The following is a 13890-nucleotide window of genomic DNA, read 5'->3' as shown; positions in this document are numbered from 1 at the left end:
CCGTCTTTTACCAAGTCTCGACTTCCTTGGTGCTATGGAAGTAACGATTTCTCGGTGTTATAGTGGGAGAGAGAGAGAAGGCGAGCTGGTCGAGGGATGACGCCATGCAACCACCCCTATGCAAGAATATGACTCATCTGTACACCCCAAGTCCGGTCTGCACGTGTTTATGGCTGTTTGTGCACATGTGTAGACGTTTAAGACTATGTTCGAACGGAAACGGAGTGAGAAGGGAGTCAGAAGAAGGGAGTATTTCACGCAGCTTTGAAACGTTTCAATTAGAGTCTCCAATTGTTTGAAAAAGAAACCTTTAACGTGTGCAGAATCCAAGAAGTAATGATGAATTTAATTGACAATTTAATTGCCGAGTGTAAGCCTTAAATTTTTTTTATTAAATTTCTCTTAATGGCCAAAAATATGTCAAAGAGTCTAAGAGTCACTTTTATTTTTAGTACAAAATTGTAGTCCTCTTCAAAAAATAATCATTACGTACCGTGACATAATACGTATAATATTTTCCTCCGCATTAGTCTAAAACTTCTGCACCATTACGAGTCCCCGTGTAGTGGATAAACATGTTTCTTACCATCACGCGTCCTGAGAGTTTTTAGGGAATATTCAGGGGTGGATTTGAGAGGTTGATCCTGGATATTCTACGTGATAGGAGCGCGATGAAACGATAATCTTTTATCGTTTATAAACTTTCCTGTGATCAGTATATGGACTAGCGGCGCCTACCGAGGCGTGGAGTATCTCAAGTAATCGAATTAACGTTCCTGTCGGAAAAACACGGTGGTAATGAAAGGGAGGGAGAAGAAGAAGAAAAAAGCTTTTATTCACCCTGAGACACGTCCTCTCAGACGGTACATAAAAAAATATATATGTACATAATAAATGTGTAAGTATACTCATAAACCACAATAAAACGAAACTAAACAAAAAATTATACTAAAATAACAAAAGAAGAGAGGTAAAAAAAAATTTTAACACAATAAAACGACAGAGAATATAAAGTAAAAAATATAAACATAAACAATCAGGCAAATCTCTCGCAATTCCCGAGATAAGCTTAACACATATGCTTCTAAGATGCTGGCGTTCAATATCAAGTACCCCAAGTAGGTTGTTAAGAATTGTTGCACAATAAATATATCATATTACATCTCATATGTTATTCCTCTCATGACAATTCAATGGCAACAATGCAAAATAAATTCGAAGGTCATCAGCATATAAACCGTGTTTGCAGTGAACTATCGACGAGGGCAAATCGTTCGCAAATATTGAAAAAAGTAGCGGATCCAGTACCGTTCCATGTGAGACCCGTCGTTAATATTAACTCACTATCCAACCCTCTGACCGCCTGACGGCGATCGCTCAAATTTGACCTAAACCATTTCACCACCGAAGCTGAACAGCCAAGACCCTTTAATATGCCCAACAACTTGGCATGAAAAACAGTGTCGAAAGTTTTACTAAAGTCGAAGAGAATAATAAAGGTAATAAACCGGTCATCAATGGCTTTTTAAACATCAGCCGTTAATTTAAGTAAGACAGACTGGTTGGGTACTGTACCTACCCTTGACGGAAACCCGACTGATACGGATCCAATAAGCACTTTGAATCTAAGTAGGCAGTCAGCTGATTATGAACAACCCTTTCCATACCCTTCGAAAAAGCACATAGTATACATGAATGGATCTGACTGATGCCAGAAAATCCGACAGCCTGCTGTCTACCACCTCCGAGCTATCCTCAAGAATTTGATAACGGGCACCAAAATCAGGGCTGCAACACGTAAGCTTTTCAATCTTTGATACCAGCTCCTGTGTAACTAAGTAACACCATCGATCTTCTGCGCACAGTAATCAAGTCTCACTTAAACATCGGCCAATTAATCAAGCCTTTTGAGCACAGTTTTCACCGCTCTTGAAATAGAACGGAGCTTATTAGCTAGTATAGTGCCAGGGAAACAGGCCAAGAATCCAAACGGCGTCCTTCGCCAGGTCCTTGATGGATACAGCTAATTAGTAGCCGAGGTACCTGAGGTATTCGACACTTAGAGACTATGAGGGCTTGGAAATTTTCAGAGCGGCTGAAGTGATAGTACATCGACACACCCACACCTACAGCGCTTCAATTAGCACCGGTGTGTTGGTGAACACGCATGCGACAAGTTCACGCGATCGACACAATCGGCAATCGCTCTGACGGCCAAGAAAGCACAAGAAATTAAGCACCTGACCTGAACGCAACCACTCAAGTCACGCTGAGACTCAGAAGAGATGAAAAAGTAACTAAAAAATTTTTGCGAAAATTTTACGTTGTATTCTATGACTAAATATAGGTATAATACACTTGGAAAGGTAGAAGGGTCGTAAACAAAGGCCGTCAAAGAAGGCTCGCGGCAATATTTCAAGAGACCGGAAGCCGCCGAGGTAGCGGGGCGAATAATCAAAGACGACGTCATATCGGCCACCCTTCAAAGCTTAAAATTTTCATAATTAAGAAGATAATAAAACGTTTCTCGTTTACGTTTCGCTCAATTTCACCCGCTCTCTTCTCCTAGACTTCTTGTGTAAAAATTCGTTTCCATTTAGTTACGTCACACCCGGTAATTGTCCCGCAATTCTCGCCATAGTCACGTTTTCTTCAACGGAAACAGACTTATAATTGCAAAGTATATCACTGGCATTGTGAAAAATTTCCTTTGTCAATTTATGTAACGAACGTTGCAGGTAATCACGTGCACAGACGTTACGTAGGAACGAACGTGTTTCTCGGACGTCTGCCAGGCTTCCCCATCGCTCGGAATTACAATGGAACAAATTTTTCAATCATTGATCGATTAAGTTTTGCTAATTAATAAACAAGACGAGGATGGAAAATCGCAGAGATAGGGAGGCAAAACGTGTTGAGAAAACGTTTCGTCCGATCCTCAATACTACACTTGAACAAGGTAATTACGAGAGCAGCGTCGTACAGGCAACGAGTGCGATCCTCAGTTTCCATGACCGAATCCTCTGAAGGCTGCAGAGTTATTTTTTCGCGTCTGAAGTCTCGCGCTTGAAAAATATTTCAAGGCAAGCTTTCGTTTTATCTTATCGTCGGACAAAATCACCTCTTAATTACGAGACTCCAGGAGCATCGCTCAACCCGTCGTTCTTCTCTCTTTGCTCTGTTTGTCCCCTTCGTTATGCTATAGGTATACATCTAGTCTCGCGTCTGACACCGGCCTGCAGCCCGAGGTTCTTAATTAGTATTTGGAGACGACAAAAGAAAGTTCGGGAGAAAAGCAAACAAATAGGAAAAAAAAAACAACAACAACAACAATCACAGCACCAACAAAAATACTAATCAAAGTAATCAGAACGATAGTAATAATTCAGTTCAAGGAATACTTTGGCCGACAAATATAAAGAATAAAGTACTCGAGCAAAGCTATTAGCCCAAACTTGTAGGATATATAGGTTACAGCTATGCTCGTCGTGCTTCGTTGTTCATACGTTTTATCCTCCTTTTCTCACTTCATTTTCATTATTCATTTATTTTTTACTATTTGTTTGATCCTTTGATTGAAAAAAATGCAAGAAGACCTGTTGTTTTTGTCCATTTTGCCACTTTTAGATAGAAATATCTGAAATAATTGCTTACGATGATTAATTTGGAACCAATTCACCATTGATTTGTGAAGAAACTAAGTAAGTTCTGCGACTGAGGGAGGCTTGTTACGTCGATTATTTGAAAACTTGAGCCAAAGTAGGTGCAAACTACAACCCTAACGAAATAAAAGTAAAAGGTACGAGAGAGTGAGAGAAAGGGAGGAAAAAAATCATGAGCAGAAAGTCGTGGAAATGCTGCAGTAGTCTCGTAATTAACTAATTACAACTTGGTTTAAGAGTTAATTCACTTTCTAGCGAGCTAATTCTCTGCCAGTGAAACTCGAGGGTTCGTCTCTCCTCTACAGGATGTTTCAGCCTCCCGAGCGAAAACGACGATAAATAAGCGTAATGATGATAGCGGTGAAACTTTTAAGACTCGAGAAGGAGGCAATTTTGCGATTCGAGGCAATATGGCGGGAGACGGGCAGTAAATACACATCAGCTGTGCGAACTGCAGTATAACGTTATTGCACAGCCGAGGATTGATCATCGGTTAAGCGAATTAGGATGTATGGGACGTACAGTCAGATCGAAAAAGCGTGACGAAACAAGAAATCGTAAAGTGTCATGGAAGCTGATCTACAGTTGCAGTTAACTAAAAACATTCTCGCGATACAGGCAAAAAATTTAAACCTGTGAACTTTGGATTTAAAAACTTGATTATATGTTCTACGGAAAAATAATGCAGTTACACTATCATTTTTTGTTGGAAAATCCAAATTATTTATTCAATTCTGATTCATAATAGATCATTTTCTTCGTGAATGAATTCTCCGCTGATTTTTGATAACAATAATCATTTTTTTACTAAATTACAAGCCCAACGTTTGTGAATTATTGCGATTTTACATATAATAGATTATTTTTTTACTAATCGACGAGCTCAAGAAAAAAATCTTTCTCAGGAGATTTTTATTATATCGATTTATGATTAAGGTAAACTATTGATCTTTAAAATCGGACGATTTCTTAGACTTTATTGAAAAGAGAATTTTAACGGTCGAAGTTCAGAGCTTAAACGTTGGTTCCCAAATCTCATGGTGTTTTTTGATAATGTCCAACTAAATCAGGTTCAGTTAGACTTCTCAACTCTTTACCTTCACTCAGTCATGTTTTCGTATCGACGTATTTTCTAGCTGACAGTACCAGCTCCTATACATCCTTGAAGGATGCTGTTGGCGTAGAAGCACAAAAGTTAGGGGAATCCGGAAGGCAGAAAGGGACGAACGGTTCCGATAATGTCTCTGAAAGTGGATTCGGTAATTTGATTGTACCCTGAGATACTTGCCAGATACTCGAGAAGATACTGGCGGAAGATGACGAACTTTCGCGGGTCCCGACTCAATTACGGATCTCGTGCAGCATTCAGACGCGACCTTCGCCGACCCAGTGAGAAAGCGGGTCATGATTAGTTCCAAGATTCACTCGCGAACCTTAAAGAGAAATTCTGCCAAAATTTGCCAATTTTTCAGTTAACACAGAATTCTCGAATTATCGGTTTTTCGTTCTGAAAATAGGAGAGAAAAGACAGACTTGAACTTATCCAACAGTGCAGATTTCTAACCTGATACTATAATGCGCACAAGCACATTACGCGCATTATACATTACACAATTATACTGACGCTGAAAAGTTTGGCAGTTTGGTATAATAATTCTAACCCTGGCAAATCGGTTAAGTTTATTTTGCGATTTGCATAGCAATGACTAGTGCGAGGCTCTCGGAGACAATTATCATCCTCGAGTGGTATGCGTTAAATAAACATGAGGTGAGGTATTTTGCATTTTTTTTTCATCCCACTTTTCAAACTCTAATTTATTATTACGATTATTTATATTATTAGTAATCAAACGCGTTGTCTAACTCCATGATTATACATTGTCCTCGTGCCTAAGGCGATCTGCAAAGATTCTGAAGGTCAAATCTTTGCAAGCGGGTGATTCTTTTCAATGTATAAACTCGAAGCGTATTAAAAAAGGAACTGCGGTGTCCAAAACGATTTGAGCGCACATTAACGAGCAAAAAATTTGACGCAAGTAAACAAAAATTCTGACGCTCACAGCGGACCCCGCGGCAATTCATCTAATGACGCTCACTACGATTTTTCTAATGATGGATATTAGGTACGTGTGAAAGAAGGTTAGGGCGTAGCTGCGGCCTTCTTCAATAACGTTGTGTGGAATGAAAGCCCTCGACTTAAAGTTGATGAGCCTGTAGGTACATATGCCATGAGATTCTTCAATTTATACAGCCTCGTTTGCAAAAAGGAAAGAAAAAAAAAGAAAAATTCTGAGACAGACTCTCTTCAGGAGTAATTCCATTCGAATAATTTGCGAATTCTTGAATATTTCAGCATTTTTTAAACTCGTCAAATTACCGAAACTCTCAAATGAACAGCTTGAATCTGACGGAAACCTTTTCGAAGATGGTGACTAACGAATTATACAATTGACAAAAGGCCGGAAAACGCTCAATCGTGTTAGAACGTATATATAATAAGTGCTTGATGGCGAGAAAATGTCTATTCGGATACGGACGTGGATGATTACCAGAGGCTTACGGAATGGGGTCAATAATCACGGTAATGATAGAATTCGTATTTCGGGCACGTGAGGGCGGCTGAAATATCTCTCGCCTATCTTTGCCGAACAGTCAAATAATGATCGAGTGAAATTTATTCCTGTATCAATTCGTGCACGGAGTGAAAAAACATACCGTCTGGTCCAGTCAATTTGAAAGAAATAAAATCCGCACGAGCAATTTAAGTTGCTGACACTATGGAAGCTGGCCTGTCAAACTTTATAACTGACGTTTAAAATTAATATACTTTCAAAAGGCTTTTAGCCGATTTATTAAATTCCCCTAGATCGTTGTTCTCGAAAAATTTCACATTGTGGGAGTGAAAAAAAAAAAAGAAAAGAAAAAATGATACCGCCAGTATTTTTTTTTTCTTTTTTCTACGTTGCTTCTCTCGTTTTTCGAACGAATAGAAATTTCTCGAAAACAATTGCTTCGCAATCTCGGCGGCAAGGCGTGCGTAATACGACTTGCATATGTATAATAATAACGAGTGCAATAGACGCATGCGATTCCGTATAAGTATAATTCCTGCATATGAATACGAGTGTGGAGGAATTTTGGTAAAAGCGTGAATAGCGCGGAACATCGCGACGCTTTAAAAACGGGACGCAATATGTTCCGGTGATGTGAAATTTCGTCGAGGTTTTCGCTGAATCACATTTTCCAGTCGGGTTGGCTGGTGAAGACCGACGACGTGAAAGAAACTAGATGGCCGCGTGCAAGAGCCGCCGAAAGCGGGGAAGCCGGGCGAGTTTCACGGTGCGCGCTTAGCATTTTACGCGAGAGTAGAATTTACCCGAAAGACTTTGCATGGTCGAGGGAAACACCGCGGGGTGAATGTCTCGGGTCTACGTGTGTAGGTATTCGTGTCCACCCACCACCCACCACCCACCACCCTCGCCTCCGCCATAAACACGAAATATATTCGCTTCAAGTTTAACCGCCTATTTCATTTTCTCACCGTTTTCTTGCTTTTTTTCCCCGACACATTTTTTTCTCCCCATTTTTCTTATTTATTTAACCTTCAATCTTTGCTCTCCAAGTTTTCGCGAATATCACAAGTGTATCGAAACGATATTTACAATTAATACGAAGAGGGAGTAGCTGATAAAATTTTGTCCTTTTATTTTTTTTACTGTCAATCAACATCGCGATAATTACTCCGCAGTAATTTAAATGGCAGAAATCATGATAACAACTCTTCCGACTTGCCCGCAAGACCGCGATTCTTTGCGAAATTCTTTCAACCGAGTAAATACGTCCGCTAGCATTGTAAAGACTCAGGAATGCAGTGCATGATGCATATAAGTTTCCCGTAGAAAAATATCTCTGCATCTTTGGGGAAAAAAGTATGGAAACATTGCTACACGGTATATATGATTAAGTGATATAGCGATGTAATAAATCGGGGAATTACACAATCAACTAACAAATTAAACGATCCATGTCTGCCGAAACAGATTGTTGCATAAGTATTGCGTAGAATCTATATCAGAGGATAAAGAACAGCGTGTAAAAGAATTGTATTTTCTTATCTTTCCGCTATCTTTTTGTCGATCTGGTATAAAAAGTTTTTCAAAGTAATTTCAAGATATATAATTCGTAAAAGCGATACTCGAAAAGTTGGACAAGGCATAGGCACGCGACAATTTATCGGTCTTCCTCTTGTCTTTTAATTAGATGAGAAATTTGACAAGGCAGTTCTTTTTCACCAATTTCCTTCCATTTTTCCCGAGTGACAGCGGAGCCTAGATACTGGAGAGAATCCCCTTTCGGGAAGCTTAACATCCCTCCTTCTCTACGGAGACGCGAACTATGCGTCTAATGATTGTGCGGTGACTAGAACAGGGGATCCCGAATGGCGGATGTGAAATACAGTTTTAATTCGTGCCAAGCTCGTTTTAATATTCAGACTCTCTCATGGTGCAGGAATTGGTGGGGGGTCAGCCTGCAGGCTGCGGGACGGGCTTTAGTTAAATTACAAAAATAAATCACGGCTATTGTTACGTCCGCACTATTTCATGGGACAAACGTCTACGAAGGTGTGTGCGTGTGTGTGTGTTCGTATGCGTCGCCGGACACGGGAAAAAGTAATCTGTTCATTTTGCCCCGCCTGACCCAGCGGAAAGCTTGACCCTTCAGCGGGATAATATAACTCCTTTCGTTATTAATAGCTAAATCACAGCTGAAACTTGTGTGTATGAGGTAAGCTGTTTTGGATGATTTCCTCCTTTCATTATTAGACGCCAGCCACCCGCGGGCAAGTTCTTTTTGTCGCTGTCAAAACGTCGCGTAAATACTAATTATCCGTATAATACAATGCGAGAAAAAAGAAACCGTAAAAAAACAGCTCCGAGAGAAGAACAAAGCCGGATACACTGTTTTGGCCTCATCGAGAACATTGTTTCGGTACCTTTTTGCTCCCCCAAAATTTTACGATAAGTCATCAAAGAATGGGGGAGTCGAAAGACTCGGATAAAATGTAGCCACAACAAACTCGGTGAATCTTGGCGTGAATATTTCGTTGGAATTCCTAATTATTGATGAAATATAGTCGGAAAACAATGTATTGCTTGCGAAACTTAATATACGCAGAATGAAGTAGGTACAGGGGTTGAATCGATGCGCTGCAGCAGCCTGCAACGAGCCGATAGACAATAGCGAGTGGTGAATTTGCGAATCACCGACGTCGGCATGCTTACCGCACCATGGTTCACAATGCGCGAAAATTAATCCGACCACGAATGCAGTAGTGTAGTTTCATTTTCGTGCTTCTTATTTTTTGTCGGATTTTTATCGGGATTTTTCGCGATAAAGATCGATGGACTTAAATTTCTCCATCAGGCGGGAACTTGGCACTTAACGCCTGAAAATAGGCAACGGAAGCTACATTTTGTTGTTAACACAACAACTTTGGTGTCAAAAATTGAAAGCGTAGCTACGGTTGCCTATCTGCTGGCGTTTAGCTGTGAATTATGCGGAAAACTCTCGGCATAATATTATAGATGATTTAATTTCAATTTGGGCAATGCCTGGGAAATGCATATTATACATTCACGTTAGTCTCTCGGGAGTAAACCTATAATCACCCAGATTCAGCAAGTCGCGGGGGAACAACTTTCTAAATTGTCTAACCTCCCCCTGTAATCACGAGCTTCTAGCGAACCCCTTAAATAGGGGTAAGTTGTTAAGGCAAACTCGTTGCGTCGGATTACACACGCCCCGTCACCCGGCCCCGGTATCACCTTACCGTAAGTACATATATATTATATATACACATAGGTATATATTAAATTGTACCGAATTTTGTGTTTCAAAGAATCGAGCACACCCTCTTATATCATAACCCTACTTAGTTTACTACGCAAAGGAAATTTTTTATTACTTTGAAGTTCTTTCGTTACGTGATTCGTGAGATGGTTCACTTAGATCGTATAAGGTGAGTGTACCAGTTACTAACCGTGTCCCAATTATTGACCTTCTTTGGTTGTATATGTTTGATCCTTAGTTCTAAAACGACCAAGAAACAAAATTTTAGTCTCCAACCCTCTAGCGATTCGTTTTAGTGCCGTCAATTTATAATTTTATAAAATAAAAGGATCAATAATTGCGCTTAAGCGTGTTAATAATTGATACACTCACGTTAATACTCTTAATTTCTTCTTGTGCAGGCTTTTCTCACACGTGTATCATGTACAGTATTTTACAATTGTGATATGTGGCAATTGTAACATGATATTATCATTCTATGAGCGCTAGTTTACTCGGTCACTTATCACATTCGGAAACGTTCAAACTGCACAATGTTTCGAATCTCCGATACGCGTCTGTCCGATGCAAGACCGTTACTACTTGCCATCGCTGTTTACCTGTAAGTAGAAATGCCCGATAATCGACAGACGAAGTTCGGCTGCAGTAGTAACGGATCATCTATGGTCCGACGGATGGGTGAGTTATTTCGGTTGACCGGAAACGGCTTGTTGATTTGTGACGATGAAGGGTGTTCAAGTATTGTCACCTGTCATTTTAATAACTGTAAATTGATATCTAATGAATAGTTGTCTTTCCTCGAATTCACAATTATATTCTCGTGAGATTGAGGTACTCAGCATGCGATCAGCGTTCAAGTATAACGGTCAATAAAACGATATTTAGCAGATTTTGTCATATCAAATTTTGCGCTATTACTTCCGCATTAATGTACTGCCACTACCCCAATGAGACGGAAGACAATATTTTACTCTTTGTGTATTGATATTGAATATGAATATTGAAATTCCTTTTTTTTTTTTTTACTGTAAACTGCAGACGATATAAACTAAGTTTCGAATTAGGTGCGATAAAGTTGAACGTGGAAAGGTAATTGGAATTGTATTTCAAAGATCTATCGGGGACTCGGATTAGTCTCGTATGCACACTGTATCCAATTACGATTTGAATCTTGCGATGTTAAAAATGATTTATCTTTGATCGGTATTTCACTTTTGGTAAATTTTTGATTTTCAAACGTCAGAGTTGCGGCGATTATAGGCGTTGTTACAACTGCACCCGCGGTTAAACTGCAAGCAGATAACAGCTATCTGCGTGCACTTCCGGCCCGTAGTCGTGTCAGCATTTCCTGAAAATACATCATTGGGTACTGATAAAGTTCGCCTTGGGCGCAGTGAGACTCACCTGTGCATGCATACGCGTTATCTATTCATACCTCGGCGGTGTTGAAGGGTTGAATTTGCGCGGGACAGGCAATGAATGAGTGAAGTTCAGCACCCGAGATTCGGCGAGTGAGTTTGCAGAAATTAAGCGTGTTTTTATTAATTATTCAGCACAGGAGCTCGTCATTCCGTTATTGAAATGATCAATCGAATCGTTTGGATCCATTCGGGACCACCTCTTAACACGAAGGTGGGTTTAAACTTTTGTTTCGTAATATATACATATTTATAAGCCGTAATTCACACCTGGATTATTATACGGTACGAGGAATGGGACGTGATTATTATTTCCTTTTGGGGGTGGCGATAACTTTTAGCAGGGTGATAAAGGCGGGCCTCAAACTACAATGGGTTGTACCCATGGAGCAATAAGCAATTATTAAACTTACGGTATTAAAATGTGCAAATATTAATTTCACCTCAGCGTTTATACTCGGTCACAAAGAAGCCGCCCAGCTTTCCCGTAAATAGAAAAGCTCATCTGAAAGCATCAATCTGAACTTTCATTACGACAAAGTTAGAGTTCCACTAGTTCGTCGAGCCGAGTTGTAAGTTTTGCGTGGCTCGCCTCGTAACGACATTGTGATTGCCGTAACTTGGATTAATCTCGTCACTACATGCTCGTTTTTCACTCAGCTACATTTTTTGCCCAAAAAGATTCCTCTGGTTATTCATTTTCCTCGTCGAAACGCCTTCGTCTGATTTTTCTCGCATATCATTTCCTCTCGAATAAATAATTCAGATTTTCAAAGCTGAGATAAGGTTGCGGGATATTCAATCTCTACGAATAATTAATTCAAGGGTGGCACAGCGAAACGGTGTGGATGCCAAAATATCGAAAACACGTTTTTTTCTTCAAAAGTTAAAAAAAAATTCAAACGCACATCCCTGCCAAACAATATAGCCGATAAAAATATATTCGCAAAATTATGAAAAGTTGGCATTATGATAGTTGGCTTGAAATTCATGCAATAAATCAAACCACATATGAATACACACACTACGATTGAAAATATATTGTTTACGCCACAAGTTACGTTGTATACTCGCCTTTTGACGAAACATCGGAAATTCTCTATTGAATTTGCAGCAGAACTTAAAAAAGGAAAAAGAAGCGACAGAAAGAAGAACGAGATTCAGGGAAAGAGGACAGAAACGGAGGACGGCGACGTCTTAAGGACGCAGCTGCTGATACCGTAAATGAAATAACCATTTATTGGGGTTTGGAAAAGCCGTTTGTTATCTCTCCGGATAAAATGTGGTACTTGCGGTTGGCATGGAGACACTTGCAACATATGTGCTCAAGCAAAAGATAAAAACCTTAGATTTCTGTGACCGTCAGGTCCTCAAACGAAACGAATGATGTTACGGTGATCAACAAGAAAATTGAAAGTATAGTTATTACTCATAAGATGTATAAAAATATTTGAAAATTACTTTAGCTATTGTATATTGTACATTACTATTGTACATAAATATATTATATATACTTCAAACAAGTACTCTAAATTTGATTTTCTAATCAATATCCCTGTTTCATTTTTAATTATGCTTTCTTATACCCTCCTTCATCTTGATTCTGATATTAATTTTTACTACGTAATACAGTTCTTCCCTCTGATCAAATATTTGACGAGATAAGAGTAAAATAAAAATAAAACAGGAAACCTTAAGAGTCCCTGCTATAAAATGATTGACTCGGTAACAAGTTAATATGATGCGGCTCAATTTCCAAGCACTTGAAAAGCTATATATTCCTTGAGAATATTGCTTCCCTTCTATAACTGAAACTCGGCAGGCCAAAATTATTGGTACGAGGATACTGGAGAGAAAGAGAGAAACAGAGCCCAATTTTAAGACGTTACCAGTATATCGGTATGAGAAATCACGGCGCAGAGTCTGAATTTAAGAGGACTCGACCTCGAGACTTGCCTTGATTCGTGAATATAAAGTGCGGGTTATTTTCTCGTGCTGCTGTATGATATCGTAAATGATGAAATCAAGCTGTTTCTATAATTCCAAATTCAACAATGCTCCAAGCGAAGCTTTGTGCTCAGCTCGTACGATTATCATGACAAAGCTCGTAAAAATATCCAGATTAATTCAGAGAGCCACAAAGAGAGACAGATTGATACTGGGAGAATTTGTCGAGGAGTTGCATTCACAAAGGTTTGACAAAGTGGTCGGGGGCTTAACTACGCGATTCCGACATCTTCTCGGACAATGATCAATACGCGAAATGAAGCATTGTTCAGGGGCGTCCCGGATTGTTGAATGCGGTGGCGTTAATATTAGCTCACAATGCATTATGTATCGACCAACAAGTGTGCACGACATTCATCCGTGCATTTCTCAGTGCAAGACACAATCTCCATACCAACAATCAGGTACTTCAACGTCGCTCCTGCTTCGGGATGTTGGCTCTTGATCTAAGACAGTTTCGAACATTTTCCAGCGCGGATCTTTTTCCTTGAAATTCCAAGTCTGTTCGCGGCTTTTCACGCGTGAAAAACTGCTTTCAAAACGTCAAAGACAATCGAGGTAACCGGCAGTGTTAATAACCACTGAAGCTTTGATCCGAATCGTTGCTGGTGTTTCCACCAGCGTACGCTGTGAACTCTTCTCTGTGTTGTTTAACGAGGCCACAGAGGCAGCACTGGATTTGTTTACCGTTGAGGTTGATCTGTCAACTGATTCGTGTGAATTTTATTCCGAATTAACGAAGACTGATTTATGGCTACAACAATTACCACCGGGGGACGGCTTTCAATGAGTTACCGACCTGCACGTTGCGTGGTGTGAAATCTGATCAACGGAATGATGCAGTGGTGGCTGCAAATTTGAAGTAGCTAAAGCAACGCCGGTTGTGCAGGAAGATTGATTATTTTTTCTCGTCCATAATATTTTAACACTTGCGCAATATCACGTGATATCGT

This window comes from Diprion similis, chromosome 4 (assembly GCF_021155765.1).
Source record: "Diprion similis isolate iyDipSimi1 chromosome 4, iyDipSimi1.1, whole genome shotgun sequence".
In the NCBI taxonomy this organism is placed as follows: domain Eukaryota; kingdom Metazoa; phylum Arthropoda; class Insecta; order Hymenoptera; family Diprionidae; genus Diprion; species Diprion similis.
This window is presented reverse-complemented; position numbering follows the sequence as displayed.